The sequence below is a fragment of the Psittacula echo genome (genome assembly GCF_963264785.1).
Source record: "Psittacula echo genome assembly, chromosome: 2".
Taxonomy (NCBI): domain Eukaryota; kingdom Metazoa; phylum Chordata; class Aves; order Psittaciformes; family Psittacidae; genus Psittacula; species Psittacula echo.
This window is the reverse complement of record NC_137737.1, coordinates 141,367,129-141,381,502: the sequence shown is the minus strand read 5'-3', so window position 1 is coordinate 141,381,502 and position 14,374 is coordinate 141,367,129.

Genomic DNA, 14,374 nt, shown 5'->3' with positions numbered 1-14,374 from the left:
TGACAATGGCCCATGGAGCTACAGATGGAAAAATGCATCATGCGTCTGTCCTTTCCTAGACAGTCCCACCTCATCTGCACCAAGGTAGCAGGAGATAGGGAGGGTTTCTGCGCTGAAGGAGCCCCAAGAGTGGGATGAGGGCACCTTGCCTGAGCTATAGGTGGGGAGGCCCAGCACAAGGGCAGGGAGCCTAATATGTCCCAGCCCGTTCATGCATTGGCAAGCAAGGAAAACACAACCTGTGTTTCGTCTGCACCGAGCTACTTATTGTCTTAGGCTTTGCAATATGGCTGCATTTCAAACGCTTCATGAAAGCTTGTTTTCACCTCTAAATCCTCACTGAAAAAGCTGATTTGCACAGTTTTCTTTTTTAATTTCATTAAAATTAAATTAATTATAATTAAAATTGCAATGAAATCATGTATGTATTAATTTTGTTGCTGAAGATTTTTTAAAATCACTTTAATATTTTAATAAATTATTTCATTTATTCAAATAGAATTTTTAATACAATATAGAGTAAGAAAACAAATATTTAAACATAGATATGAATTAAGCCACGTATCCTTCACCAAACACCACAGGGAGCACTGAATTAAATTAATTGCAGTACTAGAAGAACCCTGACAAAGCACCTCTAAAGGACTGCATGTGTGCCTGCCACATATGATTTGTACCAAGAAAAGGAAGAAACATTTTTTTTGAGGTTGTTATTAATCTACATACAGCTTCAGCAATATATATTAAAAAAAAAAAAAAAAAAAGTTCATCTGTCTATAAATGATGCTATGCTACATGCACAACACCCCATCACAGCAACTGACACTGCAGAAGAGAAGAAATAAGGCCAGTTACTGTGGCTGGTATTTGTTGATAAAAATGTTCTTTCTGCCGTTTTCATCGCATTTCAGAACATCAAGAGGCTGAAGTTGCAGCGTGGTGCGTTGAACTGCTGCCCTCCTGTGGCTGAAGGTTCACTTGAGCCCAAGCTGAGACAAGAGCGTGCGGCTCGTCGCTGGAGCCGACAGGGAGGTCTCCCATGCAGTTATTATTTGTGTGAACTTGAACGCATGAATTAAGTACGAAGCAGCAAACCCAGCATACCCACAGTCACTTCAGAGGACGTGCAGAAGATGTTAGGTGCTTGCTTGACCAGACAAGCTTTGGGCAGCAATTCTTGATGTGCTTCACTTGAGAGCAGAAGATAGTTGATAGGAGATACTAAACATTTCTTCAGTGTTTGCTGTTCACAGTGTAATAGAGTCTTCACCAATAAACTGTTTCTCCAAACCAAAAGGGATAGCTCATATGAAGGGGATGCTTATCCAGGCAAAGGCATGGAAACAGATGCTGCTTGATACAAGTTCTGCTGTTTTCAGAGATCTCCTACCAGCCAGCAATTGTGTCTGGAATCTTTAGGTAATGAGATTGATGGGGACCCTCTTGTGTGAATCAGTCCTTCTCAAAGGCATGGTAATATCCTTCATTTCAAATTGGAACATGCACCAGAAATTCAAATAAAATCAGCCCTACCTTTGCTCTTTGGCTCTCTGAGCATATGTTTATTTTAAATTCCTTCTTTTTTGGTATTTGGGTCTGAGCTTCCCAGCTTTTAGCATCAGGGGAACTTAGCCCTTTTCCTCTGTAAGCCAACTCTACACATAATTTGGCTGACCTTCCCCAGGAATGAATGTGGACTGGCAAGATCTTGAAACCCTTGTCCCACTCCCAAAGCCACCCGTATTCAGAGCCACCCATATTCAGTGGGGACACTCAAAAAGACAGGTCTCACCTTCTGCAAGCTAAGACTCTGCCCAGCCTGGCAAGTGCTGGAGGTGCCTTCCAGTGGCAGGAACCCCACAAGTTGCCTGCTCCGTTACCCCACAAGCCAAACCATAAGCAGGGGATTGCATTTCACTTAGTGTTTAAAAAAAAATCAGATTTTTAAAAACATTACAAGATGGAAAAATATAAATACAAATTTAAAATAGTCCACTCACATTATGAACATTCTTAATGTTACTGTATTAAAATAAGTACAACATAAAACATTGAACAGGAGGATAAAGAAAATGAACCTAATTTTTAAACTTGAATTTTTCATATTTTATTTGAAAAGAATTAATTATCGTAAATACACCAGATAAGCAAATAAGATTTTTCCCTCTAAAAGAATCTAAAAGAGTACTTTAAAATGCCCATGGATGTGTTCTAGCTTTTGCTTGTGTCATTCAAAAAATCTGAAAAATCCTTACAGAAATTTTCTTTTTTATTCTATTAATGTTTTATCTCAAAGAAAAATGGTACAACTGTTGAAAAGAATTTTGACTTGTAACAGTAGTCTCATATTCAGGAAATAGGAAAAGTCATAAAAAGTAAACTGAATATAACTATTAATGGCCCAATTTTCAAATTCAACTAGAATGAAGTGGTTTTTACTATATTTTCATCTGAAAAGCAGGTAGCAGCAGATCTAACAAAAGCCTTGAGCTGCAAGCCTGGATGAGAAGTACTAGTTGTGCACAGTGCAAGGCATTGATTTCCCCCAAAATGGTATCCCCTACTTGGTGTTACCACTCACTGTTGCACTCGAGGTCTTGATCACATAATCCTGGAGAAAAAGCCTTTAGGAGTTAGTAAATGGTACCACAGCTAGGCACAACTCTTCACCTACACAAACACAGGGCAGAAATGGGTGATTTAATGGCTGTTCATAAAAAGGTCAGTCTGTACAATGGATCAAAACATAGCTCAATGTCCTGGGTTCAGCAGTAGCAGTCAGTTTTTCTCCTTTTTAGTAGCTGTTGCAGCACTGTGTTTTTGACTTTCAGCCTCGGAACAAAGCTGATAACAACTGATGTTTAGACTGACCAAAGACTTTGTGAGTCTCATGCTCTGCCAGGGAGGAGGAGGGGCCGGGAGGAAGCAGGGACAGGACGCCTGACCCAAACTAGCCAAAGAGGTATTCCATACCACAGCACGTCATGCCCGGGGATGTAACTGGGAGCTACCCGGAAGGGCACGTCCTCTTTTCGGTCGGGCTCTTTTCCGGCGAGCGGTATCATATTTTCTTCCCTTGTTATTTCTCTTATCATTATTATTATTGGTGGTAGCAGTAGTGATTTGTGTTATACCTTAGTTACTGGACTGTTCTTCTCTCAACCCGTGGGAGTTACATTCTTTCGATTCTCCTCCCCATCCCTCTGGGGAGTGGGGGGGGGGGGGGGAAGTAGACTGCGTGGTTCTAATTTACAGCCGGGGCTTAAACCACGACACTCAACAATGCCATACAGTTGTCAAAAAGGCAACATGTAAACCTTGCATGTACAAGCAGGAGCACAGATTACAAGGTGTAGAGGGTCAATCTTTTTGATCTTCCCAACACTGTTATAACTTCAGCTAGATTACTTTGTATAATTTAATGAAAGCTTTTCAAAAAGTTTAGAGAAAATAGAACTAGGGAAAATCCAAAGGGAAGCAAAAAAACAATCAGAAATTTAGAATAGGTGACTTAACATCCAACATTGAATATACTGGATTTACTTAGTCTGAAGGAAAGAAGACTGATAGGAACAGGCTAGCAAGTAGATAGAGGTTGCTTCAGTATGGAAGGGAACACATCTATCATTCATGTCCATGGTGAAAAGGATGGAAAGAAACTGGAATGAAGCACAGCAGGAATTTCAAAATATTAGGCAAAGCTTTCTAATGGTTAAGAAAGGTCACAGTGCTTTTAGCACTGATAACCTAAAGGATCTCTTAGATAAATTTCCTTTAGGGATGACTAATAGTGGATCTATTCTGGGACAGCAGGATGGATAAGATAGTCTCTGGTGAGGCTAACTAGCCCTGTCATTCTAGACATTGATAGCAAAGTTGCTGCTGAGGCAGGACCCTTCTCCCTTCCATTCAGTCTGGGGCGACACCTTCCACATACACTGCAAATCATCCCTCCACAGGCAGCCTGCCAGGAACCTCATAATATGCTGAATCTGGAGGCAAGAAAAAGAGAACAGTCTCGTTAAAATTTGTGCTTCAAATGAAAAATAACTTGTAGGAATTCTCTGTCATCCTTCTCCTAGAAAGCCAAAGCCAAATTTATGAAGTCAAGCTGAAAAGCAACCTCAAAGGCCACTGGTAATGTTGATGTAACTTGCCAAAGAACATGCTTGTGCAATTTCCATACCATATTAATGCCTCTGAAACTAGAAGGAAGAGAATCAGGAAATCAGTACTTCCAGATGATAACAGACCTTTATCGGCACACCTTCTTTTAACACAGAACCTGAGGCTTGAAAAAGAGACTATAATCAGCAATAGTTTCTTTTTTTTTTAGAAAGATACTCACAATGTCTCATGTAGAGGTTATCTGCAAAACTCCAGTAAGAGATACTATTGGTATGATATAGTGCTTGAATTTTGGCAGGATCTGGCAGGCATTCACTCAACCCACAAGTTCATACTGTGCTGGGAAGACAGCCCATGCAGGGTTCATGGCAATGGTCATACAGCTCTTCTGCCTCCACCTCCACCATGTCAGGTTCCCAGCTCCAAAGGCATTTATAACATACTCATCAGCAGAAAACATTCAAATGAAAGGTCTTTCTTCAATAATAATAAAAAAGAATGTCAAATAAAATCCACTTCTCTCCAACACTTCTCCTGTTACCAAACAAATACTTTCTCCTTTGCTATATATACATGGAAAAAAAAAAAAATCCTGATTTTTGTAAGGATATAGTAATGCAGTTCTGGATTTGCTATTAACAAGGTGATAACAAGAAAAAGAGAAAAAACTAAGCGAAAAACCACTGTAGCAGACACATAGATCATTCTGTAAACAGTTTTCTATCAGGTCAACACTTTTTTCCTAGGAATGAGTACCCTCTTATTCACCCATTTGCCAAGTCCCTTTGGCATGCTAAATCTTCAAAACACATCTAACAGCCTAATACAAACACCAGCCCCATTAAGACTTTTTTTTTTTTTTTTCTGATCTGCATTTCCTACTTATCCAAGACCTCTTGAGTTCCCAAGAAAACCCATTCACAACTTTATTTCCTGGGTGTTCAACTGATCCAAGTGTGAGAATGATTAATAATTTCTTTAATCTTTCTATGCACACATATGAAAAGTGATTAAAATGGTCCATATCATACCTGCATTCCTCTGAATGTCAGATGTGCACCATCCTATCTAGGAGGGCTTTGCAAACCTAGCTTATTTTGAGTGAAATGGGTTAGGAAGCACTCAGACAATCAGTTCTGCTAGCAGGTCTGAAGAGATGATAATTTCAGTCCTATGTCTGATAACGAACAACCAGGAGAGTTGGGCCGGTAACTACTTCCATCAGCTAAATCCAGAGAAGGATATACAACCTGAAGTATTAGATAAATCAATAAAAACCATAATATTTCTTAGATTCATCTAGAATTAACACTGTTAAGAGAAAACATAAATGCTTATTAGAGAAAATTCTAATCTAAGAGAGTATTAAATGATTTTGAAAGGGAATCAACCTCATTCCTCCTTCATTATACCTCCTTCTCCATAATATGTAAATAGGAGAAGGCATTAAAATTAAATTCTTGATAGGCTTCTGTAGACTGTGAACTGTAACTGCCTTTGTTTCTTCTTTATATACCTGCACTGAATTAAATAACTTTTCAAGAAGTCAGTAAACTGTCTGCTAATCACATTCCTGGTTTACTGAGCCTGTTTCTAAAACACACAAATGAAATATTCCATATGATGCAGTAATAAATCACCATTACTATTCCACTGAAAAGAACAGGAAGAAACCTGGACAAAAAATTTGCCATAGGATCCCTGTAATAAAACACCTGATATTCATAGAATCATAGAATCATAGAATCATAGAATCATAGAATAGTTAGGGTTGGAAAGGACCTTAAGATCATCTAGTTCCAACCCCCCTGCCATGGGCAGGGACACCTCACACTAAACCATGCCACCCAAGGCTTCATCCGACCTGACCTTGAACACTGCCAGGGATGGAGCACTCACAACCTCCCTGGGCAGCCCATTCCAGTGCCTGTAGTAAATGAGCACCAAATGTATTTCTTGGATAGCAATAGCATGTTACAATGTTACAGATTTTAACAATAGACCCTTCCCATTAAGACTGACCCTATCTCTTCAGTTAAAAATCTTTCTCAGTGATAGAACATTCTGTGAACTATTCTTTCAATTCCTCTCTCAGACATTGTATTTCTTGAAACATACATTGTACCAGTGAACGTCTACTATGTGGATACACGTCACATACACATACAAGAAAAATATCTCAGTCATCCATTTATTTTTGGTTTTAAAAGTTTAATTGAATTTACATTTAAATAATAACAAGTCTTCAAAATTAAATGCACAAAAGACAAAATAGGCAAAATTAAAAGCTTGAAGGGAGGACTTACAAGAGCAGAAACTGTAAAACTTTGGTTTATGCACTCAAACATTTCAGTGTGCGAAATGGAGAGAAAATGTATTTTCATTAAGCGTTTGACAAGAGAGGGGGTGAAAAATAAAAGGCAAAGTGTGCCTGTGAATGCCTGTAGTAAAACTTTATTGGTAGGGTCTGCTCAACCCTAATGTTTCAAACCCCACATTACTCTACAAAATTCTACCAAACTCTCTTCTCTCTGGGGACTAATTAGTGATTCCTAAGAGCTTTCTTTTTCCATTTTCTTGCTTTGTTTTCTGGATTCATTCTATACTTTTGTTTCTGTGATTATTAAAACAATGAGAATAAGTGATTCATTTCAGATTTATTGGGCATCTTTGCTGATGTTTTTTTTCTTTCCCAGGGTGTTTTTCAAAGCTTGCAATACCTCATATAGAAGTGAAGCAAGATGTCTAGCTAGGTGGCTGAGACGTAATAAACGAATAGCAATCACAATGTGATTGAAGGAGAAGGCATTGTTTCTTATGAAGAAGCCATCCCAATATATGCTTTCTCTGGTATGTATTTATTCCAGTCACAGTGGGGGATCTGTTCAAAGTCCCTTTCTCGAGGTTGTATAACTTGAATTGAAAACTGACTTTTTTCCCAAAGATAGGTAAAAAAATTCCCAGCATCACAGCAAGTAAATTTAAAAGGAGTCTGTTGATAATATGGTCTCAATAAAGGCAACCAGGTGAGGATTGTGCACTTTAATCCAAGCAGTTGTGTTAGTAGTATTTTTCCATGTGTTAGTCCTTTTGGTGAAGCCACATTATAGTAAAGCTCTAAGGTATCTGCTTAACTTAAGCATATGGGCAGTAACAATTTTCCTGGACTCACTTAAGTATTGCACAACCTGTATTTTATTTCTGTGTGGTGGAAGATGCTTAGAATTTGTACTGATTAGACGGAGCTGTTGTAAAAACATGCAGTTCCCACAATGCTGGTCCTGAGAGATCAAGAAAGACTGGGAGTTGTGTGCTAACCCTTAGTATTTACATGCAGGGGAAAACATTGTTTTCCCTTGATTACACGACTGGGTATTTCATGGCCAGAAGAGCTTCACAGGCTATGGGCGTATAAGCAAACCTAAGATCACTTCCCAGTTCCCAGGGCTGCCTATGTACTGCTGTATGTATTCACATACCCACTGCATCCACCAGGTGAGAGCTAGGGCTTATTCCAAGCAAATAGCAGTATTTAATAGCCTGGGTAGAAGACATGAATCTTCTTATTGGGCCCCTGGAAAGGCAAGTTTACAGGCAGCTATAAGGATTTGTTCTCCATTGCATTTTTCCATTCTTTTCCTTTTTATTCAAAAACTGAGGACTGTGTACATTTGTGCTATAGAGAGAGCAAACCTACATGAGATACATATAAGTCTTACAAATCTTAAAAATGTATCTAGTTTCTGTAGTTCCCAAAGGAAAAGGCCATTCTTGAAGGGTGGTACTTTTGTAATCTTCGAATCATAGAAACAACTAGGTCGGAAAGACCTTTAAGATCATCAAGTCCAACTGATACCCCAGGACTGACAAGACCACCATTAAACCATGTCACTGAGGGCCTCAGCAACGTGTTTTTTGAACACTTCTAGGAACAATAACTCCACCACTTCCCTGGGCAGCCTGTTACAATGCCTGATCACCCTCTCAGTGAAAAAATTTTTCGTAATATCCAATCTAAACCTGCCCTGGTGCAGCTTGAGGCTGTTACCTCTTGTGCTATCACTTGTTACTTGGCAGAAGACAACCTTCTGTGTAAAGAGATAGTGTACTCATTAGTGTAAAGGAATAAGAAACAAAAATGAATAAAAACGGCAGCAGTGGACTAGAAAGCAGCCCAGACTGGATCTTTAGGCTTTTCTGAGTCCTCCTGTCAGACATACACATACCTGTGCATGTTTGGCCATACTCTGCCACTGACCTTTGCACCTCCCTGTGCTTTCATGTGGGTCCGGACAGCACGTCAGCCCATGGCAGTTCAAGGGCCCATCACCCAGGTGTCCGCAGCAGGGAGGCAGGACCCTGAGCTTACTCCTAGCCCTGCTCTCCCACAGAAGTGCAGGGTGCACTGCCAGCAGGCTGCAAGGCCAGCTACAGTTATATTTTTCATTTAAATTTTGGCACTGCCTGAAGTGATTCCTGTTACTTCCAAGGACTGTTGCCATTGTATTAAAAAGAGTATATTTGCTGCTGAGTTACTTACTGCCCAGAAAATCCAGCTGAAAACTACTGCTGCCAAATCTGAGGATTCGATATTGGGCCAGGGACTTTAAATAGCTTCTGCTACCGAGGATTTTCGATTTTCTGCTGTCTATGCTGTCTAGAAAAAAAAAAAAAGAAAAAAAAAGAAAAAAAAAAAAAGAAAAAGAATTGATAAAACCTCAGTTTGAGGGATTGGACATGGACTGTTAGAAACTGAAAATTGCCACTTCTGGTGTGGTTACTACCTATCTAGTTTTTTTGATTGAATCATCTATTTTTTTTAAGCTGAAGTTTCATTGCTCAGGGTCCAGGGGAAAAAACCTCAAAAGCCATAGAAACCCCCTAACCTTGATGCAGAGGAAAGCCCTGTTTACATAGGCTGGCTGTCTTGTGTAGACACAACACTTTACTGGTGTCCATCATCACTGCCAGCAGCCCTTTCCCAGTCCTCCTCACCATTATATTTTGCACTTTTACAGGGATGCAGCAAGATTTACTCCCCTCCTGCATCTAAATATCACCTTTAATTGCAGTCTGAAGCATTTAAGTGCTTCAGATAGTGCAGGAGGTCCCAAAGGCAAAAAGTATCCTTTTATTTTTCCAGTGGTGGTGGTTTATTTAATCTCATCCACCATGTAGATAGGCGCATCAACTGCAACACTGCACTGGAATCTGTGATCCAGCCAGGAAAATGCTCACTGTAATCATGCCCAAACACTGCAGATGCACTAGCAGATACTCAACATGAATACTACTGTACACTACAGTCTATGAATTTATTATGCATTCTGCTGTGTAAATATAACCTTAGCAACAGCAACCACTGTACAATGAGCACAAGTTGGATCTCTGCTGACTATTTAAAAGACCCTTCACTTATGGGTAATTTGTGTAGAAAATGACTAGAATTGAAATTTTTTGTCTGAAACCATAGCAGAGGCTGCAGTATTTCTCATCTAACCGGGTAGATGATCCTCGCGATGCAATGAACCAGCACACTGGTGCTACCTAGTTTTATAATCAGATGCTGCTTAGAAACTCTTTTCTCTTTTTCCATTTTTATTTTTTCTCCCAAGAGAACTTTCTTTCACTGGATCTTTAGGAATCTGTGTAAACTCTTCCACATGCCACTTTATTTCTTCAGGGATAAACTAAGAATCTATTTCTAACCCATAGCACTGAGCATCTGGAAGCTGTGGTTTCCCAAGAATGCACCAGAGAAGAAATGGGAGCTGGAAACACTTGCTGCATCTCTTGGGTGTGTTAGACCTCTTCCGCCTTGGTGCAGGGCTGCAGGAGAAGATGTCATCTCATGAACTTATGAAATGTCATATGTTAGAGTTTCTTTCAGGGCAGGAGTATATTAATGAACAGGTTGAAACGGGTTTTGTGAGCTGCTACCAGAATGGAAGCTCTCTTCCTTCATAATATGGGACACCTTTTTTATTAATTCAACACTAACATCTGTGTTAGAAAACGTTTGGTTTGCAAAGAGATTCAAGGCAAATTCATACAAATACCTAATTGCATAAGTAGTCATGCTGGGAATTTCCTTGAAGACACACTGAAAGCTCCTTCTTGTTCACCATTTCCCTTATAGTATTTGCAATTCAGAAAATATTCCATCTGGAAAAGGCTCAGCAGTTTTGTTTTATGTGTTATGTGTGCTGAAACAGTAAAATCTAAAATAGTAAAATCTAAAAGGAACAGTTATATATTTGATGGTGAGACTAAAAAATGATAAACAATTGAAATAAGGAATCACAGAATCACAGAATCCCAAGGGTTGGAAGGGACCTCAAAAGATCATCTAGTCCAAACTCCCTGCAAGAGCAGGGTAACCTAGAGTACATCACACAGGAACTTGTCCAGCCAGGCCTTGAATATCTCCAACGTAGGAGACTCCACAACCTCCCTGGGCAACCTGTTCCAGTGCTCTGTCACTCTCACAGTAAAGAAGTTTTTCCTGATGTTCACATGGAACCTCTTATGCTCCAGTTTACACCCATTACCCCTTGTCCTATCACTGGACATCACTGAGAAAAGCCTAGCTCCATCATCCTGACACTCACCCTTTACATATTTGTAAACATTGATGAGGTCACCCCTCAGTCTCCTCTTCTCCAAGCTAAAGAGACCCAGCTCCCTCAGCCTCTCCTCATAAGGGAGATGTTCCACTCCCTTAATCATCTTGGTGGCTCTGTGCTGGACTCTTTCAAGCAATTCCCTGTCCTTCTTGAACTGAGGGGCCCAGAACTGGACACAATATTCCAGATGCGGCCTCACCAAGGCAGAGTAGAAGGGGAGGAGAACCTCTCTTGACCTACTAACCACACCCTTTCTAATGCACCCTAGGATGCCATTGGCCTTCTTGGCCACAAGGGCACATTGCTGGCTCATGGTCATCCTCCTATCCACCAGGACCCCCAGGTCCCTTTCCCCTTCACTACTTTCCAGCAGGTCAACCCCCAACCTGTACTGGTACATGGGGTTGTTCTTCCCCAGATGCAAGACTCTACACTTGCCCTCGTTGAATTTCATCAAGTTTCTCCCCCCCCAACTCTCCAGCCTGTCCAGGTCTCTCTTAATCTTTATGATATGCTATGGTAGGAAGATACGGCTGTCAGTGTAGAAAGAAAGGAGGTTAGCATGGCCCTACTGACTTTGACTAGAAGTTACAAAATATCACGCAAATTACACGGTAAAACACGTGCACACATGGATATTGACAGCATTTGTGATCATTCATTTTGGTTTTGATCTGCTACTGATCTGATCAATCTTACTTTAATAAAAAAACTGCCATGAAAAGAAATAACAATTCTAAATTGAAAAAAAAAAGAATATTTCTTTTTCCATGAGGTTTTCCTCACTATCTGTAATGGCCAAAAAAAAAGTCCTATTATCTGCTGTTTATAGATGTTATTGGGTTGTTTCTTAAACTGTATTCAGTACCAGCATCCTGCGTCTCAATGGCATTACTTAAAAACAATGCAAACTTTGCATTTTAATTACTATGTGTATCCTTTTGACCTCCTATCTACTTTATGCCAGCTTCATTAATAACTCATGCCCAAGTTGCTCATCAAATTCAGCAATGAGCTGTTTGAGAGTTTCTGACATGAAATTAGAGTGGGGTTTTTTTCTATTTTTTAATGTAAAAGATATGATGCCTCCCTAAATTCAAAGGTGGAAGAGAAAGCAAAGGTGTTAAAACATACCAGAGCAATCTGGACAGACTGGCAAAATGGACCAAGAGGGATCTCAGGAAGTTCAACAAAGAGAAAGGCAAAGTCCTCTCTCTGGGGAAAAACAACCCCAGTACATGCTGGAGGTACACCAGTTCGAAATCAGTTTGGCAGAGAAGGACCTAGATGTTCTGGTGGAAAAGCTGACAGGAGTGATCCCTTGCATTCGAGAAGGCTGATACTTCCTCTCTGTTCTGCCCTGGTAAGACGCATCTGAGTGCTGTGTCTAGTGCTGAGCTTTCTACTACAAGACAGACATGGACATACTGGAGTGACTCCAGCAAAGGGTCGCAAAGATGATTAAGGAACTGGAGCACCAGATATACAAAGAAAGGCTGAGAGATTGGGGTGTTTAATGAAGACTCAGATACTTATACAGATATATCAATCTGTTTAAATACATTATAGGGGACAGTAAAGAAAGAGCCATGCTCTTCCTACTGGCACCCAGTGACAGGACCAGAGGCAACGGGAACGATCTGAAACACAGACATTCCATCCAAACACATACAAAAATCTACTGACATTTTAGATCTCTATCTAAGAAGAATTCTATTTTTATTTGGATTTCTAGTCTTATAATTTTAGAATCCACTAGGGTGCTGCACTCTGCAGGAGGCTGAACATTCTAGATGTTCTGTAAATGTCTTTAAGACCAAATTATGCTCAGGTTTGCCTCTGAGAAAGCTAGTTAACATGGGCTAAAACTGCCAGGAAACATGCTGGTAGCTGAACAGAACAGGCAGTTATGAAGCAGAGCTTGACCTTAAGCTGGTTCTGCTTAGAGGTAAAGCTGTGGCTTTGGGGTACTTTCTGCATATGTTTAAAATTATTAATAATTGTAGCTTTTATATCTACTATATAAATTATTTTGGTAATACAGTATGTACGGACCTACTTACAAGGTTTTGCACTATAGAAAATTACACACAGAAACACAGAATTTGACATTATTAAATATATATGTATAAAACCTAATACACAAATAGTTCTTAACACTCTTTTTAGTGCCAACAATGAAAAAAAGTAAAAAGGCATCTGGAACAATTGTAAATATCAATAGTGTATGATAAATATTTCTCCAGAGATTTAAAATGCATTTAATCTTTTCAGTCTGTAATGGCAACTATCAGAGTTTCTGCTTTGCTGATGTGTTGATGCTTAGTAGCACCGTAAATGTTCAAGCTTTTCAATTCACCTCAGAACTCAGCCTTGACAGAACAATTTATCAGTACAGTAAATATCCACTGATATGGCTAATATTAATGGGCATTCCTTTTTAATACTTTTAAAGCTGTTCTATCAATTTAGGCCTTTATTTGCTTTCTGTAACATTTTTATTGATAACTCAGTTGCATTTAAATGAAAGTTGGGGATGGCTAGTGGGAAGAAAAGAAAGAATTTGCATCTTCTCACACAATTCTGCCACAAATGAGACAGAAAAGTACTTGGAAGTTGATTTTCCTTTAGCTTAAGCCTATGTAACTCATGGACCTGATAAAAATAGAAAAACCAGAAATGGTATGATTTTATTGTCATTGTTGTATGGAGCTCAGGTGTTTTCATGTTCTCCTTATTAAACCAATTAAGGAAATATAACTCCCCTTTTCAAGAAGGGGAAAATGGATGACCCAGGGAATTATAGACCAGTGAGTTTCACCTCAGTGCCTGGCAAACTCTTGGAGCAGATTCTCCTGGAAGGCATGCTAAGGCACAGGAAAAACAAGGAGGCGGTTGGTGACAGCCAGCATGGCTTCACTAAGGGGAAATCCTGCCTGACCAATTTGGTGGCCTTCTATGATGGGGCTACAGAACTGATGGACAGGGGCAGAGCAGTTGACGTCATCTACCTGGACTTGTGCAAAGCGTTCGACACTGTCCCACATGACATCCTTGTCTCTAAATTGGAGAGACATCAATTTGATGGGTGGACCACTCGGTGGATAAAGAACTGGCTGGATGGCCACATGCAAAGAGTTGTGGTCAATGGCTCGATGTGTGGCTGGAGACCGGTAACGAGTGGTGTCCCTCAGGGATTGGTGTTGGGACCGGTCTTGTTCAACATCTTTGTCGGTGACATGGACAGTGGGATTGAGTGCGCCCTCAGCAAGTTTGCCGATGACACCAAGCTGTGTGGTTCGGTTGATACGCTGGAGGGAAGGGATGCCATCCAGAGGGACCTTGACACACTTGTGAGGTGGGCAGACGCCAAGTTTAACCATGTCAAGTCCAAGGTCCTACATCCTATTGGAGCAATCCCAGGCACAGCTACAGGTTGGGCAGAGAAGAGATTCAGAGCAGCCCTGCAGAGGACTTGGGGGTGTTGGTCGATGAGAAAATGAACATGAGCCGGCTTCAGTGTGCACTCGCAGCCCAGAAAGCCAACCGTATCCTGGGCTGCATCAAAAGGAGCGTGACCAGCAGGTCAAAGGAGGTGATCCTGCCCCTCTACTCTGCTC